Source organism: Crocuta crocuta, unplaced genomic scaffold, assembly GCF_008692635.1.
Source record: "Crocuta crocuta isolate KB4526 unplaced genomic scaffold, BGI_CrCroc_1.0 scaffold218, whole genome shotgun sequence".
Lineage (NCBI taxonomy): Eukaryota > Metazoa > Chordata > Mammalia > Carnivora > Hyaenidae > Crocuta > Crocuta crocuta.
In genome coordinates this window covers 9,851,685-9,871,608 of record NW_027533170.1, presented here as the reverse complement: position 1 = coordinate 9,871,608, position 19,924 = coordinate 9,851,685, and the positions used below count along the sequence as shown (strand labels likewise).

General features: G+C 36.6%; 1 protein-coding gene across 2 annotated transcripts in view; it reads right to left on the bottom strand.

Moving 5' to 3' along the window:
* The window catches only part of LOC144216844 (interferon-gamma-inducible GTPase 10-like), a 17,293-nt gene extending 2,997 nt beyond the window's left edge, over positions 1–14,296 (bottom strand). Inside the window, exons 1-3 of one of the 2 annotated variants that reach the window (XM_077746296.1) lie at positions 14,104–14,296; positions 779–904; positions 44–152 (exon numbers count right to left, since the gene is read on the bottom strand). The gene's annotated coding sequence lies outside the window, so the exon portion shown is untranslated. The remainder of the gene's footprint in view (positions 1–43; positions 153–778; positions 905–14,103) is intronic. The other variant, XM_077746297.1, reaches the window with a different exon arrangement.
* Positions 14,297–19,924: the final 5,628 nt, after the last annotated feature.

The following is a 19,924-nucleotide window of genomic DNA, read 5'->3' as shown; positions in this document are numbered from 1 at the left end:
CCAGAGATTGAGAGCAGAAGATTTAGATCAGGAAAGAAGTCACCTTAAGTCATCACTGATGTCTGGGCAGTGGTGTTGCAGAGGTGTCCTTTGGTTAAATGTTAAGGCTCAGACACATTCTCCAGGGGCTTCCTGGGAGCCACAGCCTGGAGCTGAGGACAGAAGATGGCAAAAACAAATTTGGGAGGAAATTATTCAGAGCAAGTGCACCAACTAAAGACTGGTATACATACGAATGAGGAGTGCAAACATACTTCTTAGAAGAGAGGAGTGTGGAAATCTAGCTTGTCAAGGGTGAAAGGGACAGCTATTAAGCAACTAAAAAAGGATGACACCAAAACTTCTGACTGCCCAGCAGGAATATTCTTCACATGCATAAGAATGGAAATCTTAAGTGTGTGGCATGTACAAGGTCAACCCCTCGCTGTGTGGAGAACAAATCACCCCACCACCCCTTTGGGAAGTAAGAAGCACACAAAGCAGAATGAGCAATACTGAATGTGGAAGATGTTACAAACCAGGTCTCCAAGGAGGAGCCATTGAGGTGAGAGTTAACCCTATCAGGTGTGGTCTCATGCCTGTGCATTCTCAAAGGGTGTGGGGAAAAATACACAGGAGGGTGAGGCATTCCTTGATTGAGGCAAAGAACAAATATAGTAAAAGGGAACTAAATGACAGAGTCGTGAGGGCAAACAGAGGTGGATAGCAAAATTCTCTGTGTTGATCACATTTCAACAACACAAAAGGCATGCCCTATTGTTAAGGTTCCAAACCTCACCTGATGTTGTATGTGAAGTTCTGTTTTCTAGTATATTCTGTTGCAACAGCAATGCAGGGGTAGCAGGGGTAGAGTATTTTTTACGATATCCGTAGGAGCTTGTATTCCAACCTAAAAGTGTGTCTTCTGCAGTTGAGGAATAAATGGAAAAGAATGTGAGAAATCCATGCTAATAAACTTTAGATGTGCCTCTGTACACATATTTCTCATCTTATCCTCTTAACAACACTTCAAGGACGTTATAATCATTTCCACCTTCAAATTAAGTATTTACACAAAATATAAGAAATAAATATTCAAAGAAGTACATGCACTCCAAAGTTTGTAGAAGAATTATCAACAATAGCAAACTATGGAAAGAGTCCAAATATCCATGTCCATCTCTCTCTTAAAAATAAATAAACATTAAAAAAAACCAAATAAGCAAATAAACATATGGGAAGAAAAAAGAGATAGAGGGAAACAAACCACAATAGGCTCTTAATGATAGAGAAAAAACTGAGGGCTTATGGAGGGAGGCGGGGGGGATGGGCTATATGAGTGATGGGTACTAAGGATGGCACTTGTGATGAGCACTAGGTATTGTATGTAAGTGTTGAATCACTGAATCCTATTCCTGAAACCAATATTACATTGTATGTTAACTAACCAAATTTTAAATAAAATATATTTTAAAAGAGATAGAAAAAATGGAGCTTGAAGAAAAAAATAAGGTAAATGATGAAGTTGAGAGATAGACGAAAGAAAACCCACTATTAGCAAAGGATTCAAGGTGAGGGCCCTCATCCAAGGGCAGATCTCTGCCTGATGAAGCAAAGACGGAGCACACAATTGGTAGGGAGAGGTGTGACTAGGACTCAAAATGAAGTCAGTATAAATATATAAGATTCATATTTCGATGGAGTGTTGTGTTAAAATGAAAGCCACAGGGCCATAGTAGAGCCACTTAAGTCTAAGCCCCAAAGAAGCAAACCAAGCCTTAATATTTAACAGCAGTTTCAATCCCTGGTAATGTAATCGTTCACAAGTTAACAGGGCAATTTCCTGGTCAGCACTGAAAACTGTACTGAAAAATCCCCTTCTATCCCCTTAGAGAGGCAATCTTGCCTATGACGATGGTTTCTTTGCAAATAATTGTTTTTCTGTTTTCTCTCTTCTCTTAAAAATCTTTTCATTTCTGGGGCACCTGGGTGGCTCAGTGAGTTAAGCGTCCAAATTTGGCTTGAGTCATGAGGTCCTGGCTCAGGTCATGATCTCCCAGTTTCTGGGTTTGAGCCCTGCATCAGGCTCTGTGCTGATGGCTCAGAGCCTGGAGCCTGCTTCAAATTCTGTGCCTCCCTCTCTCTCTGCCCTTCCCCTCCCTACTAATAGCTTCTCTCTCTCTCTCTCTCTCTCTTCCTTCTCCTCTCAAAAATAAATTAACCTTAAAAAAATTTTTTTCAACTTTCCATTTCTGCAGTATAATGGAACTCCTTTCTATTTGCTTATGGCATACTGCCCAATTAAAAATCATTTAATAAAGACCTAATGAGGTCTTTAGAATTTGCTTAGTTGAATTTTTTTTCAATAGATTTGGTGACAGTGTCTAGATCCAAAGCAAACTTCTGACTGGGTTTGTGGACAACGAGAAACATAGGTGTGGAGTCCGTGAATTCTTTCAAGTTCACTGATTTTCTCATCTCTTTCAAGGACCATTGGTAACACTATCTTGGTTTGAGTTCTGGGTTTTTGTTTTGTTTTGTATTTTTATTTTTTTATTTTTTTGCATTATAGCTCGATCAAATGAGATTTCCAGCCCAGATGAAGGATCACTATGTCACTTACAGAAGGTTCTGACAGAGCACCAGTTCTTAGCCTTTGGTTCAGTCCACAAGTCCACATTGGAATCTCTTCCCCAATTTACAGTCCACAGTCTCCATTTACCACTGTTTTCTGTCTGTTACCTATTTCTTATCTGCTGTCTCTATTAATGGAATCTGCTGGTTTAGTCCATTCCATGATGGAAATTGATGGTGAGGAGTAGAGGGCATTTTATTGAATAGTCCACAGTAAACTTCTAAACCCTTGCCTTTTTGGTCTGAACTTATATTCCAAGTTGGGAACTGTTGGTTGTAGCTACAGATCTCCATGTATGTGAAATCAGTCTGCAGTCTCCATTATTTAAAGTCTGCTATTTCAATCCTTGCCCTAATCCCTAGTTATTTGGCTACTGGCTATGTTTATAATTCAATAACTCAGTACTGTTGTTTTCTGTTAATAAGTACATGTGGTAAAGGATTCTCTTAAAGTAAAGTAGTAAATAAACAAATTAATAAATAAGCAAACAAAAATAAATGAGATCCTTTAAACTCTAAAATGTTAAGTGGTTTACCTCCAGCACATTGTGTATGTTATTTCTAAGATCTATGGTTCTGCCTCTTACTCTGTTGGTGAGAATGAAAACTGCTGTAGACACTCTAGAAAACAATATGGAGGTTACTCACAAAGTTAAAAAAAGAACTACCCTATGATCCAGCAATGGCAGTGTTAGCTAATTACTCAAGGAATTAAAAAATCTGAATTCCAAAGGATACATTCACCTCAATGTTTATAGCAGCATTATCTATAATTGCCAAATTATGGAAAGAGTCCTTGCAATGTCATTTGCAATGACATGGATGGGGATATAGAGAGTATTATGCTACAAGAAATAGGTCAGTCAGATAAAGAAACATACCATATGATTTCAATCATTTGTAGAACTTAAGAAACAAAACAAATGATCACAGGGACAAAAAAGAGAGGTAGACCAAGTAAAGACTCCTAACTATAGAGAACAAACATATGGTTACCAGAGGGGAGGTGGGTAAAGGGATGGGGATTAAGGAGTGCATTTGTGAAGAGCAATGGGTATTGTATGCAAGTTTTGAATCACTAAATTGTACACTAATACTACACTGTTTTTTAAATAACTAGAATATAAGCAAAAACTTAAAAAAAAGAATTTTGGTTCTGGAAGCCATAAAAATCTACAAGCTTGTTTTGTGTCTCAAATAAGTTGGCTTGGTAACTTTCAGGTTGGGCATCACAAAATAAGGCCACACACACACACACACACACACGTGTGTGAGTTGCCTCTTATTTGCAACTAGATATGGTTGGACAGAAGTGTTTAACTCCATTTATGGCTAGGGTCCTTCCAAACTGCTGCCAGCCCTCAGGGGAATTACAACATAGACTTACAGTGGCCTTTATAGGGAACATCCAACTAAATAAGATCATTTAAGAAGTGCACTTAAAAGCAAAGCGTCAAAATTCCAAAACTCACTTCACTGAAAGTGTCATCACAAAAAGCTGGTAAAAAAAGAAACGGAAAAAAACAACAAAAGAAATACCTAGTACAAAAGACTGCAGGACTGATGTCATTCTTATTTGCTTTCTACTATCCTCCTTTTTTTTTTTTTAAGTTTTTATTTTAATTCCAGTTACTTAACATAGAGTCATAGAGTATTCTATTAGTTTCAGATATAATTTTACTGTTTAATACAATACAGAAATTCAACAGTTCCATACATCACACATGTGCATATCACTATCCTCCTTTATTTGAATACTCACTCTAAGTTATACTCTGTTTGAAATGCCTTGACAGAAACCATAAACAGAAGTCAGCTGTAAAGTCAATTCAAAGTTCAATTATTCCTTTGCCAGCCCCCCAATTTCCCCTGCTTATCTTGAAGGGCTTGTGAGTTATTTATCTTAGGAAACCGAAATAGTTATTGGAGGAATCTGCATCCTTTCTCTTCTCTCTAAAGCTACACATCTTATCTTGTCTTCAAAATATAAACACACCCAAAATAGCTGGAAGGTAATGGAAGAAAAGGGAAAGAGGTCTATTATACTGCAAAAAATGTAGTATTATACTGCCAAGAAATGGGTGCTGTGCCTAAGCTCTGGAACAGTTTCCTTAAGATAAATTCCAGGGATAAACACAAATCTTAAAAATCTCCTCTAAAGACTTAAAAACGCATGCAGATTGAAAGTTAGGAGATGAAGAACCATCTATCACACTAAGTGTTATCAAAGGAAGGCTGGGTGGTCACACTTATATAGACAAACTAGATTTTAAAACAAAGATTGTAACAAGACATGAAGAAGGGGATTATATCATAATTAAGGGATCTACCCACGAAGAAGATCTAACAGTTGTAAATATTTATGGCCCCACATGGAATACCCAAATATATAAATCAATTAATCACAACATAAAGAAACCCATTGATAATAATACCATAATAGTAGGGGACTTCAACTCCCCACTTAAAGCAATGGACAGAAAATCAATAATGAAACAATGGCTTTGAATGACACACTGGACCAGATGGCCTTAATAGATATATTAAAAACATTTCAACCTAAAGCAGCAAAATACACATTCTTCTCGAGTGCACATGGAACATTCTCCAGGATGCATCACATATCACATATCAGCCCTCAACAAGTACAAAAAGGATCGAGATCATACCTTGCATATTTTCAGACCACAATGCTATGAAACCAGAAATCAACCACAAGAAAAAGTTTGTAAAGACCATAAACACATGTAGATTAAAGAACATCCTACTAATGAATGAATGGTTAAGAAAGAAAATAAAGAGGAAATTTAAAAACACATGGAAGCCAATGAAAATAAAAACATGATAGTCCAAACCATCTGACATGCAGTAAAGGCATAATAGTGAAGGATATAGCAATCCAGACCTTCTTAAAGAAGGAAGAAAGACCTCAAATACACAACTTACCTTATATCTTAAATAGCTGGGAAAATAACAGCAAATAAAGCCAAAAACAAACAGAAGATGGGAATTAACAATGATTAGAGCAGAAATCAATGATATAGACATTTTTAAAAAGTAGAACAGATCAAGGAAATCAGGAGCTGCCTCTTTGGAAGAAGTCACAAAATTGATAAACGGGATTGATCAACAAGAAAAAGGAAAGGATTCAAATAAATAAAATCACAAGTGAAAGAGGGGAGATCACAACCAACACCACAGAAATACAAAAAATAATAAGAGAATATTATGAGCATTTATATGCCAACAAATTGAGCAGTCTGGAAAAAAATGGACCAATTCCTAGAAACATATAAACTATGAAAACTCAAACAGGAAGAAATAAAAAACTTGAACAGACCCATAACCAGTAAAGAAGTTGAATCAGTAATCAAAACTCTCCTCTGGGACACATCAAAGGTGGTTATAAATAGGGAAGTATATAGAAATCCAGAAAGTTCTCAGAAACACAACCTAAACTTACACCTTAAAGAGTGGGAAAAAGAACAGCAAATAAAACTCAAACCTAGCAGAAGAAAGGAAATGATAAAGATTAAAGTAGAAATCAATGCTATCTAAACCAAACAAACCGGAACAACAAAAAACAAACAAAAACCAACCAACCAACAACAACCACAAAGAGTAGAACAGATCAGTGAAAAGCCAGAAACTGACTCTTTGAACAAATTAACAAAATTGATAAACCCCTAGCCAGTGTGATCAAAAATAAAAAAGAAAGGACCCAAATAAATAAAATAAAAAATGAAAGAGATATTATGACCAACATTGCAGAAATACAAACAATAATAAGAGAATATTATAAACAATTATACACCAATAAAATGGGGAATATGAATGAAGTGAACAAATTCCTAGAAACATAAACTCCCAAATCCGAAACAAAAAGAAATAGAAAATCTGAACAGACTTATAACCAGTAAAGAAGTCAAATTAATAATCTCCCAAAAAGAAGAGTCCTGAGCTAGATGGCTTTCCAGAAGAATTCTACCAAACATTTAAGGAAGAGTTAACACCTATTCTTTTGAAGCTGTTCCAAAAAGTAGAGCTGGAAGGAAAACTTCCAAACTCATTCTTTGAAGCCAGCATTACCTTGACTCCAAAACCAGACAAAGACCCCACTAAAAAGGAGAACTACAGACCAATTTTCCTGAACACGGAAGCAAAAATCCCCAACAAGATATGAGCCAAACAGATCCAACAATACATTAAAAGACTTATTCACCAAGATCAAGTGGGGTTTACACTTTGGATACAGGGCCAGTTCGATATCCACAAAAGAAACAAAGTAATATATCACAGTAAAAAAAGAAAGGACAAGAACCACATGACCCTCTAAAAGATGGAGAGAAAGTATTTGACAAAATACAGCACACCTTCTTAATAAAAATCCTTTAAAAAGTGGGGATAGAAAGATTATACCTCAAGATCATAAAAGCCATATATGAAAAACCCACTGCTAATATCATCCTCTATGGGGAAAAACAGAGTTTCCCCCTAAGGCCAGAAACATGACAGGGATGTCCACTCTTGCTACTGTTACTCAACATAGTGTGTTTCTATATATATGTAATAAAATGTGTGATACTTTTCTACCTCCTGAGGGTTTTGTTGTAATAGAGCTCTATTTAGTTGATTTGAAGCAAGCACTTGTAAGGATTGAGCATTCTAAAATTCTTAGAAAGATAGAAACTTACCTAAATGTTTTATTTATTTTTTTAATAGCTTATTGTCAAGTTGTTTACATATAACACTCAGTGGCTCATCCCAACAAGTTTACCTAAGTGTTTTTTTTAAGTTCATGTAATCTGGAATAATATTCAATATTGAAGATATGTTAAGGCTGTTGGTTTAATTAAAATAAACATTTTCTTTAGAGTTATGAGCACTAAAATTAACATTTTTATTCTGCTTGTGTTTACCTAAAGTAAATAAATAAGGTGATGTCATCTCTGCTACAAAATGTTTTTTTAATAGATTAGGAGAACCATCAAGTGGAATTTATTTCTAGGACGCAAGATTACTTCAATATTCACAAAACAATCAATGTGACACATCACATCGCTAAGGTAAAGGATAAATCAACCCATGTGATCATGTTAGTAAATGTAAAAAAAATGACAAAGTATAACATCAAAATCCTCAACAAAGAAGGTCTAAAGGGAACATACCTCAACATAATAAAGACCATATATGAAAAACTCTTAGTGAACATCATATTCATTGGAGAGAAAAAGAGAACATTTCTCCTAAGGTCAGGAACAAGGCAAGGATGTCCACTCTCACCACTTTTATTCAGCACAGTAGACAATATAAAGAAATGAAAGACATCCCAATTGTGCATAAATATTGAAGAATTACAAATTTCATTATTTTGCAGATGATATGACATGATACTATTTGCAGAAAACCCTAAAAGCTCTACCAAAAACTACTAGAACAGATACATGAATTCAGTGAAGTCACAGGATACAAAAAACAATGTACAGAATTTTGTTGCATTACTATACACTAATAATAAAGTAGCAGAAAGAGAAATTAGGAAAACAATCCCATTTACAATTGCAGTGAAAACAATAATATAGTTAATAAACTTCACCTGTACTCTGAAAACTATAAAATATGGATAAAAGAAACTCAAGGTGAAGCAAGGAAATGGAAAGCCATTCCATGTTGATGGTTTGGAATAACTAATATTGTTAAATGTCTCTATTACCCAAAGAAAACTATAGATTCAATGCAATATCTACAAACATGCCAACAGTTTTTCACAGAAATGGAATGAATAATTTTAAAATTTGTTTGGAACAAAAGCCCCAGAATAGCAAAAGGAATCTTGAGAGAGAAAAATGAAACTAGAAGCATCACAATTCCAGGCTTCTAATTATATTACATAGTTGTAGCAATCAAAGCTGTATGATACTGGCATAAAAGTAGACATATAGATCAGTGAAACATAAAAGAAATCCCAGGAATAAACCCACAATTATATCATTAATTAATATTTAACAAAACAGGAAGGAATATACAGTAGCCAAGAGGCAGACTCTTTAACAAATGATGTGGGGAAATCTGGACAGCTACATGTCCAAGAATTAAACTGGATCATTTTCTTACGCCATACACAAATTAAACTCAAAATGGATTAAGGACCTAACTGTGAGGCCTGAAACCATGGAAGAGTGCACAGGGAGTAACATCTCTGACACCAGCCATGGCAACATTTTCCAGAGAGGTTTCCTGAGGCAAAGGAAACAAAAGGAAAATAAACTATTGGGACGACATCAAAGTTAAAAACTTGTGCACAGCAAAGAAAACAATTAACAAAACTATAAGACAACTAAGAAGATATTTGGACATCATGTATGTGATAAAGAATTACTATCCAAATATGTAAGGAATTAATACAAGTGAAAACACAAAAGACAAATATCCCAATTAAAAAATGAGCAGAAGATATGAACAGCTGTTTCTCAAAAGAAGAAACCCAGATGTCCTACAGAGATATGAAAAGATGCTCAATATCACTCATCATCTGAGAAATGAAGATCAAAACCACAATGAAATACTATGTCATGCATGTCAGAAAGGCTAAAATTAAAAATGCAAGGGAAAAAATTGGGGAGAGGATGTGTACGAAAAGGAACCCTGGTGTGCTCTTGATAGGAATGCAAACTGGCCCAGGCACAGTGGAAAACAATATGGAAAATTCTCAAAAAGTTAAAAGTAGAATTACCCTACAATTTCGTAATTGCACTACTGGGTATTACCCAACAAATACAGAAACATTAATTCAAAGAGATACATGCACCCCTGTGTTTTTGTAACATTACTTTTAAAAGCCAAATTACGGGGGCGCCTGAGTGGCTTAGTCGGTTAAGCGTCTGACTTTCGCTTAGGTCATGATCTCGCGGTTCGTGGGTTCGAGCCCCGCATCGGGCTCTGTGCTGACTGCCAGCTCGGAGCCTGGAGCCAATTTCGGAGTCTGTGTCTCCCTCTCTCTCTGACCCTCACCTGCTCACGCTGTCTCTCTTTCTCTCTCTCCTAGAAATAAATAAAAAAATATTTAAAAAAAAAAAGCCAAATTACGGAAACTGACTAAAAGTCCATTAGTAAATAGATGGATAAAGAAGATATAGTCATATATCAAGATATATATAATGGAATGTTATTTGACCATAAAAAAGAATGAAATCTTGCGTTTTGTAAAGGCATCAATGGGGCAAGAAAGTATAATGCCAAGCCAGTCAGAGAAACACAAAAACCATGTGATTTAAATCATATGTGGAATTTAATAAACAAAACAAATGAGCAAAGAAAAAAAAGGAGAGAGACATAAACTAACAGACTATACTATACTATAGAGAATAAACTGATAGTTGCCAGAGAGGAGGTGGGTTAGTGGATGGGTACTAAGGAGTGAACTTCTTGAGATGAGCACCAGGTGCTGTATGAAAGTGTTGAATCACTATATTGCATGCTTGAAACTAATACAATATTCTATGTTAACTATACTGGAATTAAATTTTTTAAAAATTAAAAATAACAAAATAAAAATAGTTTGGGAGAATAAATGACTGATTTCTCATGGTGTCTGATTACTTATTTTGTGAGTAATCTAAGGCTAATTGTTAAGAACAGATCTAATATTGAATAGATGTTTACATAAATTTTATCAATATTTTAGGCAAAATTTTAAAGAGTTTGAAAAATATTTTTGTTTAACTACAACCTTAAAGTTTTGATAAATTAAATTAAGTAATAATTTGTTAAATTCATTAAATATCAAGATCATTTCCAAGTAAGATAAAATAATGAAACATTAATTGCTAAACATTGGTTTCCTTTACTTTGACTTCTTTATTACAGGAAAACTTAAGAAAAAATGTAGGTTCATTTAAATCTTTTGGTGTGCCTTAATGAAAGATTGTACTATAAAAAAACACATTTCCAGAAATTATGAAATGTATTCATAAATTTGCAATCTAAAAAATACTGATATAAACATAGTTAACAAGTACTTACTAGTTGCTTTTCTTAGAAAGTTTCTAAGGGTTCAGAACTGTAATTAACGTATGTGGTTAAAGCTTTTTTTTTTAAGAAAAATGGAAACATCTCTGAATGAAAGAAAAGTAGGAAATGTGCTTTTGGCAAAAACAAAAAAAAATATGTGGACTAGAGATGTACTTTTTTAAAAAAGGCAAAAGAAGTTGTAGAAACACTGAATAATGAATCTTTGGAAAATAATTTTGTGCATTATCAGAACTAATATTGGAATGAATACATTCTAATACAAAAGTAAGCTGATACAAAATTATAATTTAGTTTCCTATCTGTTAAAAAAAAACAAAGCTTTTGCTTTTTGAACATTTGATCTAGTTTTGGTAATACATTATGAAAGATTCTGTAACATTTAAGGGATCTTCATAGAAAACAAGGATCTTGTATTTTATGTTGTATTTGTATAGGTATATAAATGTTCTATAAATTATGTGAAATTCTTGGAAATTTGATGTATCCTAGTTTAATGTTATCACTTGTAATTACTCTCTTATCTTCTGAAATTGCTGTCATCAAAACAGAGGTTCACACTAAAAGGACTGAAGAAGAGTATCAGGAAAATGCCCCATCCAACTTTTATGTAAAGGCATCCAACAAAAGAATCTATAAAGGTTGTGGCATATGTGGATAATATCCATTCTGTTGCTCAAAAAATTCCCCTCATTGTGAGATTTTTGCCATTCTAATGTCAGGTAACATGGCAACACTCTCCTTATGAATCAGAGAAGATGGGTAAACAAATGGCTGTACATTGAACAGTCAGGGCTTTGGGAAGCATAGGATAGCTACTTGATTTTTCCTGAGTCCCTGGGAGTTTACCAGGGGTGCAAAATTATAATTTGGTTTCCTGGGAGTTTACCAGGGACTCCATTGTTTTTGTTTTTTCATTACTTCACTCATCATAGTGCATTTAAAATAAGTCTAACTATGACTAGACATTAATGGGGAGACTTCTATAAAATTGTCTAAACAGTCTGCCAGCAATGTCTGACTGTCAGGTCTAGAATCATGGGAAAAATAAATTTTGCCCTCAGAGATATCATACCTATTCCTTCTGGATTTTTAACACCTGTAGCTGGTTTTATTTAAGTGCCACCTAGTATGGAACATTAATATGTTCTTGTTATTGTATGTATGTTTTTCAGTTTGGTTCAAACTTTCCCTTGCTGCAAGGCTAATACCCTCACAGTGGCATAGAAACTGTTATAAAATGTATTTTCTACTTGGAATATACCTTCCACAATTTTCAGTGATTGAGGCAGCAATTTCATTGGACAAATCATACCAACCTCAACAAAAACCTTGCAAACTTCTTGAAATGATCACTGGACCCATCACCCTTAATCATCAGGCAAGGTTGAGAGATCTAATGGGATCCTCAAACTTAAAACTTAAAATAGCCAAACCTACTGGACGTCTCTAGCCTAATTTATTGCCTTTGGACTTGCTGACTGTTTGCAGCACCCTATTAGGCACTGACAGACCAATCTACTGGAATGAAACTTTCTGCTGATCGCTTTCTCATGCTAGTATGATCAACTATGGCAAAGTCTCTAATATTTTTACACTCAAGACTAACATCAATAAGTTAAAGAAGCCTTCCCAGATCCCAATTCAAAGTATTCTGTTGGTTATATTCTAGATCATGGTTACTGGGTATTCTGGAAATGTCATCAGAAGAATACAGCTTTTGAACCCCATTGAAAGAGATCACACCAAATGTTCCCAATCACTGCATTGCTACAAAAGTAAAATGTGCTGAGTCTTGGGTACACATCTTACAACTAAAGAAGGATTTCCTTGACGCCTGGTTCTGGACAGATGCTAGAGACCTCTAAAGCAAATTGATGAGGAAGATAAGTAACATCAAGGTACACTGCAAGGTAGTGACATCTAACATCACGGTACACTGCTTTCACCCAAGACAACAGGTCAAGTGTTCATACTTTAAATGTGAAAAATATTCTCCTTTTCCTTTCCTTTACTCTGTCATAATCCTGGAAATATAATGCCTTCAATTGTATGTCTGATCCCTTTGCTCACAAGGGGTTAACCTCCAGAATGTAAAATAGACTTTTATTTTAGTCTAAGAGAAAAGTGAGATATCTCATTGCTCAACTCCCTTGGATTATTGAGTTAGAAAAGACCAACCAGCAGACATTCATGACTCAGGATTTGTTATCTTTGCCAGTGCCAAACTTCCCTAGTTAAGTCACATACATGACAATTTGATCAAAACCTTTCCTTAACTCTTAAAGATATTGCAGAATTCATTGCTAAGACAATAGGTTCCCAACAAAGATCCTTAGACTCTCTGGCCAAAGATTTTATTGACAATAAACAGCCTCTGATTATCTTTTAGCTGAGCAACAGCTGTCTATACTATGATGTTCATCATTTTTTTAATGTTTATGTATTTATTTTGAGAGAGAGAGAGCTGCCAATGTAGAGCCAGATGAGGGCTTATGCCATGAACTATGAGATCATGACCTCAAGGCAATTCAAGAGCCAGATGCTTAACTGACTGAGCCACCCAGGGGTCCATACATGGGGCATATGGATTAACACTTCTGGGGAAGTTGAGACACAACTACATAAGGTCACCGAGCAAGCCACTTGGCTTCAAAAGATGACTCCTACAGTGGGGTCTTTCTTTGACTTCTTTGATTTTGATTATTTGGGTCTTTTTTTTTTTCACTGTAGGAGATGTTTATTTTTTTATTTTTATTTTTTTACAAATAGTTTATTGTCAAGTTGGTTTCCATATAACACCCAGTGCTCATCCCCACAAGTGCCCTCCTCCATGCCCATCTCTCCTCTCACCACCCACCTCCCCCCACCGATCAGTCCTCAATTTGTTCTCAGCATTCAAGAGTATCCCGTGGTTTGATTATTTGGGTCTTGAGGACCATGGCTTCAAAGTGCACTCTAACCATTGAAAATTATGCTGCTTATAAAAAAATAACATGCTTGATACATTGAATCCTCTCAAAAGTTTAAATGCATGTTCACAGATGCTGACCATCAAGTAAATAATCTCCCTGAGACTGGACCATCAGAAAAAAAAAATGAATAGTTTTTTCGGACAGATAGTATGCATTCTCACCCAGTAAAAGGTATTTAGCATGAGATGAGGGGTGTCTGATGGCAGAAGCTCTTGGGGAAAGCCCCTATCTATACTGACATGCCTGACATTCATATAATCCTTCTGCAGTTCACAAGAATAAAGTTTGTTCTCCAAACACCCTCTGAATATGTCCAAATAGTTAAATTATCTCAATGGCTTATAGTCATCCATCAGACATCCTGCTCCTCAGACTTTCAAGTCCACAGCACCCAAAACTGAGCATCCAGGCTCTCCCACACTTAGTCCTACAGGTCTATAATTTTATTTTTAGGTCTGTTCTCAATGCAAAGTGATTTCTTGCTTACCAGCTTCTGAAAGAAAAGAAACTCCTGGTGTCAGTGTTGAGCTCTGAATGTGTCCACTGGCAGCGCAGGAAATGTTGAGTCCTGTTGAAGTGCTCCCTGCGGGCCACAGCAGAAACACTTGTGCACAGACTGGGCTTGCACTGGAAGAGGACCTGTGTGCTGGTGTAATCACTGCAGAAATTAAAGAGCTGACTGTCCCCCAAAAGGTCTGAACTGTGTGTGAGTTGCTGTCAGGACTGAAATAATCCCTGGTCTCTGTTCCACCCTCTCATGAACCTGGCCAATAGTAAAGAAGCAGCATCACATTGAGCCCTGCATTTCCAGGAACAGAAAGTGAAATCAAATTCTGAAGGCTCCTCTTCTGAGAAACACAGCCATTGCTAGGAAGTGAAATTGAAAGACAACATGGCCACCAGGTTTGTGTATTTTTTGGTCCGACAAATGAAAGGAGAGTACATGACCCCAGGCAGGAGGCTTCTCAGTGACCCCAGCAAGCCACCCTAACCAGACCCCAGGCACCAGGCCAGACAGAATCTGAATTCAGAGTCACAGAATACAAGCTGAGTCCTGGGAACATGATACTCATGGCCCCTCTTAACCATGGACAGCCCAAACTCTAGAGTATTGAAGACCAATAAAGACTACATCTAGTGGCACCTGGGTGGTTCAGTCAGTTAAGCATCCAACATCAGCTCAGGTCATGGTCTCATGGTTTGTAAGTTTGAGACTCGCATCAGGCTCTATGCTGACAGCTCAGAGCCTGGAGCCTGCTTCAGATTCTGTCTCCCTCTCTCTCTGCCCCTTCTCCACTCATGCTCTGTGTGTGTGTCTCTCTTTCTCTCAAAATGAATAAACATTTTTAAAAAAGACTATATCTGGTCTTTATCCCTGGTTCTTGGCACAGAGTTTCAAAAACCAGCGAATTCCCTGAGTGATAGAAGTTGACTTTGTTATGCTAATTATTATGATATCTCCTGGCAGGTTCCTAGATAGCTTCAATTCAGTGTCTGGTCACCAGAAAGGCCAACCAAGTGAAAGAAAGTGGGGACTTTGGGCCAGCTGGACCTCTGGGGTGGAGATTGAGTTCAATCAATGTGACAAAAGTGGCCAATGATTTGATCATTCATGTCCATATTATGAAACCTCAATCAAAACCCTGGACACCAATGCTCAAGTGGCCTTCTTAATTATAGTTCTGGGATGGTGATGTGCCCTAATTCCTTGGGGAGAGTGCCGGGAGCCGCACCGGCCTCTCTGGATGGCAGTCACAGCAAGGAAATGGCAGTGATTGCACAGCTCCTGCCATGAGAAATGAAAACTGGTATCTCCCGCTACTACTGGCTCATGTTGTGCTGGTATTGACCAGGCCTCACAATATTCCATATCAGACCAATATTCTGAACACAGATACCTCATAAAGAAAAGCATATTCCTGCCTTTGCAAGAGAGATTTTAGATGAAAGCTCTATGGATGATTGTCAAAGGGCTCCTCCTACGGGCCTTGCAGATCCAAGACTTAGGGGGTTAAGAACACAAGAATTACGGGGGTGCCTGGGTGGCTTAGTCGGTTAAGCGTCCAACTTTCGCTTAGGTCATGATCTCGCGGTTCGTGAGTTCGGGCCCCGCGTCGGGCTGTGCTGACTGCCAGCTCAGAGCCTGGAGCCTGTTTCAGTCTGTGACTCCCTCTCTCTCTGACCCTCCCCTGCTCATGCTGTCTCTCTCTCTCTCTCCTAGAAATAAATAAAACATTAAAAAAAAAAAGAACACAAGAATTACAATTGAGCCTGGCCCCGAGACAAAGAGCCTAATTTAGAGTTAAGGTACAGATAAGGGCAGAACTTAAGTTAATACTTACACCTTCTCCTAATTGGTGATGTATGGCAGTCCCTTCCCCAAGGCCTACTTTCTGCAAACACCCTCCCTCACAGGTGGCTAGGATGAGGATAGATAAGAGTAGCTAAAACATTACCCACAAACAAAAGGCTGACACATTTAAGGCCTCCATGGTGTTCACACATTCAGCATCAAATAGGTTTCCAGAAACAACTTATTAACCAACTCAAAAATATTCATTTGAGAGCCAGACAGAATGACTCTTAGCCCATCTATACATTTAACCTATGACCTAACCTTAGCGTTATTAACTTAGAACAAATATGTATCCTGTCTTTTACTAAGAATACCCTGCTAATTCTTTAATTGTAAGATTTACTTAACCTCACTATAATTGGAATAGTTCTGCAAGAATATTTCTGTAAAACCTGCTTCTGTACACTTTACAAAGCATCTTATCACAAAGAGTTATCCATTGTAAAAATTCCTTTTTCTGATGTCATGTTATCATTTAACCTATAAATAAAGACACCAAAACCGAGAGGACAGAGATGCCTGCTTGGTGATCAGAATCTCGGGGCTCTCTCACTCTCTCTCTCGCCAACACCGTCCATCCTTCAGGGACCCCTGGACCTGCTGGAGCCGGCTCGGCCTCCAGCAGGAGAGGCATGAAAGCTTTGTACACCCTCCCAGAACTCACCCTATGTGTATCCTTTTAAATAAAACTATATTTGTAAGTATAAAGCTTCCTTACTTCTGTGAATTATTTTAAATAAACATCAAGTCTGAGAGGATTATAGGAAACTTCAAATCTGTAGTCAGGTGATTTAGGGAATCTGCCCAAGTACAGCTGGTGTCTGAAGTGACGTTAGTCTTCCTAAGGACAGAGCCCTGGGGGGTCTGCTAACTCTGGATAGTTAGTACAGGAACTAAAAGGTAATATACCCAGTTGGAGTAGAAACTGAATAGGGTGTAGCCCTGTCTCCTTGACAGTCTTATTCTGGCTTTAATTTTTATTTGTTTCACTTATTGTTTGAAAATAAATCTGCTATATAGTTTATAACTCAAGAAGGATAAAATGTATACAATAATATGTCCCTCCATACAGATTGGCTATTTCAAGTGTCTGTACAGGAAGGGTCCATGCCATCCTCACAGGTCCATGTTATGAATGTATGAGCCAATTTGAACAATATGTTTTCTCCTTTTCCCAAAAATGGGAGCATTTCCTATACAATGTCCTGCACCCTGGGTTCTCCATTTGCTACTTGGTAATTGTTCCAGAGGAGTACACTCAAAGCTCCTCCTGTTTAAAATATTTTTATGTATGTCTTTGCAAGCAAATGTCTGTTTTACTGACAGGCAGGTCAAGAAATAAGACCTATATGACTTATAGCTCAATACAGTTGTTGTTTTAAAAAAGAAGATGCCCTACAAGTAAATTCTGGTGATGCCCTACAAGTAGCAACTCTCTCCTCCAACATGAAATTTGTCCCACACACACACCATTTTTTTTTTGATTGAAGAATAATTAACATAAAATGTTTTATTAGTTTCAGGTGCACAACATTTTGATTCAACAATTATACATTATTTGAAGCTCACCACATTAACTGTAGTCACCATCTGTCACCATACAACACTGTTACAATATTATTGACTATATTCTCTCTGTTGTACTATTCATCTCTGTGACTTATGTACTTTATATATGCAAGTTTGTACCTTTTTTATTTCCTTTATTTATTTTACCTTGCCTCCCATCCACCTCCCCTCTGCAAGTTTGTGCTCTATATTTCAGTCTGTTTTGTTGCTGTTTGTGTGGTTGTTCAGATTCCACATATAAGTAAAATTACATAATATGTGTCTTTCTCTTTCTGAGTTAATTTCATTTTTTAAATAATTATTTACATGTTTATTTATTTATTTTGTGTGAGAGAGATAGCATTAGAGGGGAAAGGGCAAAGAGAAAGGGAGAGAGAGAGAATCCCAAGCAAGCTCTGCTCTGTCAGCACAAAGCCCAATGCAGGGTTCGAGGTCATAAACCGTGAGATCGTGACCTGAGCCAAATTCAAGAGTTAGATGCTTAACTGACTGAGCCACTCAGGTGCCTCTCCATTTCTCACTTTCTTTTTTTTTTTAATGTTTTTTTTTTTTTGAGAGAGAGAGAGAGACAGTGTGAGCAGGGGAGGGTCAGAGAGAGGGAGATACAGAATCTGAAGCAGGTTCCAAGCTCTGAGCTAGCTGTCAGCACAGAGCCCGAAGTGGGGCTCAAACCCATGAACTGTGAGATCATGACCTGAGCCAAAGTGGGCTGCTTAACCGACTGAGCCACCCGGGCGCCCCTCCAATTCTCACTTTCAATCTCCATCTGTATTTAGTATAAAATGAGTCTCTTCTAGGCAGTGTATAGATGTCTTGTTTTTTATCCATTCTCTTATCCTGTGTCTATGATTGAAGCATTAATCTGTTTACATTCAAAGTAACCAATGAAACCAAGAGGAAGGTTTTTGAAAAGAAAATTCACAGATATGTGGATATTAAACAACATGCTCCTAAACAACCAATGGGCCAACAGGAACTTAAAAGGGAAATGAAAAATGTCTTCAATAAACATAACACACAACATACCAAAATGTATGTGTTGCAGAAGAACCCATTCAAGGACAGAAGTGTAGAATGATAAATCCTTATATTAAGAAAAAATAAGTATCCAAAAATCCTTTCTTGACACCTCAAAGAAATAGAAAAAGAAAAAAATAGTACTAATCCAAAATCAAACAAGAAAAAGGAAGGCAATCAACATCAGAACAGAAAGAAATGAATTAAAGTCAATAAAAACAATAGAAATTATTGATAAAACTAAGAGCTATTTTTGAAAAAAAGATATACAAAATTGACAAATCTTAAGTGAGACTGAGGGAAAAAGATAAGGCATATGTAAATAAATAAATTGGAAACAAGTGATAAACGAAAATACCAAGGATTTTATATGCCCGAAGATTGGAATTTCTAGAAGAAATAGCAAAATTCCTGGAAACATACAACTATTAAGACTAACCCAGGGACAAATAAAATGATATGTACATGTAGATAATGATGAAGGAGATTGAATCAGTACTCAAGACTCTAAATAAAGAATAGTTCTTTACTGAATAATATAGAAGTTCAATATAGTTGAAGGGGGGCTCAGTCAGTTAAGCATCTGGCTTTGGCTCAGGTCATGATCTCATAGTTTGAGAGTTCAGGCCCCACGTCGGGCTCTGTGCTAAGCCTGGAGCCCGTTTCGAGTTCTGTGTCTCCCTCTCTCTCTGTCCCTGCCCTACTCACACTCTGTCTGTCTGTCTGTCTGTGTCTCTCTCTCTCAAAAATGAATAAACATTAAAAAAGTGTTTTTACATAAATAAAGAATAGTTCTAGCAAACATTTAAATAACGAATACCAACTTTTCTCAAACTCTTCTAAAAAATTTATAGCAGGAAGCACATTCAAACTTATTCTTTGAACTAAAGCCAGACAGTAACACTAGAAGAATTAAAAAAACAAAATTACAGGCCAGTACCCTTAATTAGTTTAGATGCAATTTTTTTCAACAAATTGCTAGAAAAGAAAATATAACAGTATATCAACAGGATAATACATCAGGATCAAGTGAGATTTATCCCCAGGGTGCAAGTATAACTTCACATGAGCAAATGAATGTGTAGAATATATCACATAAACAGAATAAAGGATAAAAATCATATGGTTAAGGTCCCACAGCAAAGGAAAACATCTGGACCAGTATGTCAATAGTGTCAAGATTGAAAAAACTTGCTCATAGTTTAAATCTAATTTATTGAGATCAGAGGGAGAAATATTTAAGTTTTACTTAAATTTTATTACTATAAACATCATGGATATTTTAAATGGCTTGATTTCTTTATTATTGACTATCTTCCAATGACTTATTTAATCAGTGTCCTAATTTGTTTCATTGAGAAAGGAA